Source organism: Pteropus medius, unplaced genomic scaffold (assembly GCF_902729225.1).
Source record: "Pteropus medius unplaced genomic scaffold, Ma_sr-lr_union100, whole genome shotgun sequence".
In the NCBI taxonomy this organism is placed as follows: domain Eukaryota; kingdom Metazoa; phylum Chordata; class Mammalia; order Chiroptera; family Pteropodidae; genus Pteropus; species Pteropus medius.
Window position 1 is genome coordinate 16,701,748 of NW_024344240.1, and position 5,339 is coordinate 16,707,086.

Here is a 5,339-nt window from a genome sequence, read left to right on the forward strand (position 1 = left end):
GTGTTGTGTCAGCATGATGCTGCTCAAGTGCAGAATGAAATGTAAGCTGAATTGAAAGTGACTGTAAATGTTACTACCTTCTTTGCAAATGGTGCTTGCGGTGGCCATGGATTACTTAGTCCCTGGATGCTGTTCCCAAGGAAAGGTTCTGCAGGTGGTTTTTGAAACATTGAGAGGCATTCTTTTTTTTTCTCTCCCTCTCTTTAATTCCCCTACCTCCCTTCCCCGCTGGCCCCACTTCCACCCCTGACCTATGGAGGTTGCTGTTTTCCCTTAAGAACGTGATCTCTAAAGGCAGGGCGTCTCCTTCCACACACTTGCAGCGTGCACCCAGGGCCTGATGCACCCGGGGTATGGTCCGTGGCTCCACCTGGGGCGTGAACCCAGGACCTTCTGCATGTAAAGCAGACGTGCAAACCACTACACTATGGAGCCACCCCTAGAGAGGCATTATTTTGCTAAACAAAATATTTATATTTCAATTGTCATAAAAATATGAATGCTTGTGGCTAAATCTTCACAGCCCTCTTCATCTTTGCTGTGGGATTATTCTTATTATTGTCATTATTTACCTATTTGAACATTAATTCTGAAGATAATTCAAAATATAATAATGATAAAATATGAGGATTTTCTTTGGGTTATTTTCTTATATTTATCAGAAGAGGATAGAGCTGGCTCTGATCTTTGGTGAACTATATGACATGGAATTGAGTGCCTCTATTTGGCTTGCAGACTTCACGAGAGAAGGAGAAGGTGGCAGCAGTAGCTTGTCTGGAGTTTGAATGGCTGTGCATGCTCATATTGAGGCAGTAGGAATGGACCTCCTCTTAATATTTTCAGTGAAGTTATCTGAAAGAATTTGGGGTGAGCAACTGATAAATATCATTTCTTATATTTAATATACGGGATAAATACATCGATCAATTAAAAATTAGGTAGCGTGTCCCCAAACAGAAATCTTTGCATAGCCATGGATTTCACTGCCTTTGAAGTTTAGTGTAAGTAGATGTGTTCTAAGTGCACTTTCATTATTAAAAATATTTGATCATAAGAATTCTGCCAACCAGAAAGAGTGACCATGAAATTATATACCCTTGGCAAACTATTTGGTGTAAAACCATTTGCAGTTGAAAAATCATCAATTTTATAGTCTAGTTCTTCAATGTACTTTCCTGCTGAAAATATTGAGAATTATGGAAATGCTAAACTTTTATTGAAAAGGAAATAGTGTATAGTGAGATGAAGACTCAACTAATACCTTCAAAATTTTATTAAGTACATTAAATAATGCATAAAATTCATAAAAATGGCAAAAAACCACAAATCAGTATTAGCTTCATAACAAATTATTTTTTCATTTAAGTATTTAAAATTTAATGTCGAATAGATAAGGCATTCTTGTAGTTCAAAAAACCATAAAATATTATACCTGAAAAGTGTCTTTTATTTTCATGTCGTTCACGTTCTCATTTTGGCCCTGGGTCTAACCCTCTGGGATAACAGCTATTATTGTTCCTGGAGTATTTGTCTAGAATTTTTTTTTTATGAATATACAGGAAAATATAGGTATATTATTTTCCTCCTTTTTACTCAAAAGAAAACATACTATATACATTGTTCTTTTTTCATTTAATAAACACTATTCTACTTTCACTTAATTACACTGTTTTCACTTAATATACCTTGATACCACTTGATATTAGTACACAGAGAAGTTCTGCCTTTAGTTTTTAATAACTACCTATAATTCCATTATATGGATATACTATGACTGATTTAGCTAGTTACATATTGATGGGCATTAGTATATTTCCAATTTTTTTGTTTCGATTAGTAATTTGTACATGCAGCATTCCACACATCACTGGTAGATATCTGGGGTTTCCTAGAAGTGAAATTTCTAGGCTGAAAGTCATATATATTTGTAATTTGTATAAATATTAGCACATTGCCCAACTTCTATTCCCATCAGCAATGCGTGAAAATACTTTTTTCCCCCGTCAGAGTCCTATCAATGGAATGTGTTAGTTAACTATAGATTTTTGCAAATCGAGAGGTAGAAGATGGTATTCTGTGTGCTTTTAATTCACATTTCTATTTTTTATGGGTGAAGTTGATTATTTCAACACTTGTTTAAGAACAAATTTCATTTCTTTCTCTACATTTTGAATGGGTATAGGTTTTATCGATCTATATAGGGAATCTATCCTATATCTGTGATATGGGTTTTAAATATTTCCCACGGTTTGTCTTTTTAAAACTTTGTTCATGATGTTTCTTTCTGTGAATTAAATATATATATATATATATAAAACCACATTTACAAATAAACTAATTTATGACTTGAGGATTTTGAGTGATAAAAGTTTAGACAGACCTTTCTAACTTCAAATTTGTAAAGTAATTCTTCCAAGTTTTCCTCTTATTGTTTTATAGTTGCATTTTAAAAGTTAAAATTTTTGGTGTATTTGAAATTTATCTTGGAATATAAGGTATGGATATTACTTTACTTATTGCTGAGCCATTTATGGACCAGTTCCTTTTCCCCCAATGGTTTGAGATAGCATCTTTTTTAAACACTCAATTCCTGTATGTATCTGATATACTTACTTCTGGGATTTCTATTTTGCTAATGGACCAGTACGATGCTCGTAATTAAAATGTTTTAATGTCTTTTAGGGATGATCCTCTTTTACATTTATTTTTCTTATTAAGTTTAGCATTAGGCAAAGTCGCTTAAAACTACTGGATTTTCATTGAGATCATGTTAAATTGACAAATTATTTTAGCGAGAATTGACACATTCATGATGCTGTGTCTTCCAGTCTTCCTTCCCAATAGTATGGTCTTTCTATTTGTAGAAAAGCCATTTTATGGCCTTCAATATTATTTTAAGTTTTATCTTTAATAGATCTCATGCTTTTCTTGATAACATTATGTTTATGTATTTTATCTTTTCCATTGCTGTTATATATGGACCCTTCCATTAAATCTTCTAACTGCAGCAATAGTTTCTAGTATTGAACAATTACGATCTCATTTGGTAATGATGTTTATTTTTTAAATAAAATTTCTGGATTCTTTTTGCTAATATATTATTTAGAATATATGCATCATTATTCAAAGTGTGATTAGTCTCTAGTTTGTGTGATCAAAGAATGTTATCTGTATGATTTTATTTTTTAGATTTTATTAAAGTTTTCTATTGGCCATTCATTGAAAAGGTGTATTCTCTATTTTCAGGTTACAAATTTTATAATATATCAATTATTTGTATTATATCAGTTATGACATTTAGGTCATTCTATCCTTATTTATTTTTTGTCCATCTGATTGATGATGCACTGGAGAGGTGAATTTAAGTCTCCCATGATTAGTGTATTTGTGTTTCTTTCTCTTTATATATCCTGTAATTTTTGTTCCATGTTAATGTTGTGTTGTTTTGTGTATAGCTATACTTGTGGTATCTTTATTGGCAATCGCATAGTTTAGTATTAAGTTTTCTTCTTTGTCTTATTTAATATTGTCCTCTCATCTGATATTAAGATTATGACTTCTGCTTTATGTTATTTATTTATGTTTGGTAGATCTTTAATCACCCTTTTATTTCAAGCCTTTATCTTAGGTTTTTCCTTGTATTTGGCATGGAATAGGATTTTGCTTTGTGACTAAACTTGTAAAAAAATTTCCTTTACCAAGATGATCAAGGCAATTTACATTATTAATATGACAAATGTTTGTTTGGTCCAAGTTTTGTTATTATTTTATATTGTTTCTCTCTCATTTCCCCCTATAAAGTGATTTGATGGAATAAATTAATTTCAATTTATGCCATGGGCTTCTTTTCTTCTGTGGTGGGTTTCTTTTCTGTGGGCTTCTTCTCAGCTGCTGGTTTCCTGGTAGTGGCAGCTTCTTTTCCTGCCAAAGGCTTCTTCTACTTCGTAATGCCAGCAGCCTTCTTTCATTTCTTTTCTACCACAGGCTTCTTGCATGGAACCCCCTTCTCATCTGATATGGACTCTAGCACTGCTGCTGCTTTATCTACCCAGAGCTTATGGTTCTTGTCCTGGCGAAGAATGGTGTTCCAGCACATGGTCTTTGCATATGGGTTTAGCTTCAACATGATTCTCAGTTTTTTCAGTGGATTCTTTTTTAGGACTCTGCGTGGTGCTCGGAGGGCTCTCTGGATCTCTGGGCTTTTCATGATTTTGCAAAGATCTGTATTGAGCATCTTGTGCATGGGAGAGTTGTAGTTACTCTTGAGGGAGGCAGCTTTACGCCAAGTGCCATACGGCTCGTGTAAGTTGCAGAAAACACTTTCAGTCCAAATGTAGAAATGACCCACGTGCCCACCAGGAGCAAGTTTCAAAAATGTTCAGTTTGCTTACATTAAGCAGGGTAATTCTAGGGATGTTTCTGAAGGCTTTGATGATGCCGTGGTCCTCATTACAGGTAATGCAAGGTCCCCTGAACTAAATACGATGACGGTTTCTCATTTTCCCCTTGCCAACTCTCATTCGCTGAGAGGCATGGCCTTTTTGATATCATTCCAGGCCTTAAGTTTCTTGAGAAGCAAAATAGCCTCCTTGGTCTTCTTGTAGCCTTCAATTTTATCTTCAACCACCAAAAGGAAGTTCAGGAACTTCCTCAATATGATGACCGTTAGACATATGCAGCACTGGAAAGGCCAAAGCAGCCAGGACAGAGCGGATAGTATATCACTTCTGTGTTGTGTTTACTCTGCGGTGCCAATGGCACCAGGTTTTGGTTGGTGCAAACATGCAGCCCCAATGGCACATACTGTCAAAAGCATCCTGGGTGGAGTGATGAGTCTCATCACCTTGAACTCTGGGAATTCTAGCCATAGATCTGCCAGTACCCCATAATTCAGCCCTGGTTCGATGACCTGCTAATTCACTGATAGCATAGGGCTGTCTATTGTTTTTGCGCAAGTTGGTGTGAACAAAGTTCCCAGTATCTGGTTGAATGGGTGCCTTGAACACAGCCAGTAAAACAACATTTTTGCCAGTTGATTCCCCCTTTTCAGAGTACACCGATATCAGTGGATGAGCACACGCCATGGTGAGAAGAGATAACCATGCTCCTCTAAACCTGGTGGCTCCCACAGAAAAAAGATGTTTCTCTTTTATAACTTTTTTATAAGTCTATTACCTCATGGTCTGTTTGCTTTGTTTATTGTTGTCAGTGTGAAATTTTGCTAGGATTTAGGGAGGTGTATATTTCTATTTTAATATCTTCATAATTATATTTTATATAATGCCATTAGTTCTAACCTTCTTTAAACAAACTACTAATTGCTTTTCTGAACAATGATA

General features: G+C 35.0%; 1 pseudogene; it reads right to left on the bottom strand.

Moving 5' to 3' along the window:
* Positions 1–3,829: 3,829 nt before the first annotated feature.
* On the bottom strand, positions 3,830–5,117 carry LOC120607430 (60S ribosomal protein L4-like; annotated as a pseudogene).
* Between the last annotated feature and the right edge of the window lie 222 nt (positions 5,118–5,339).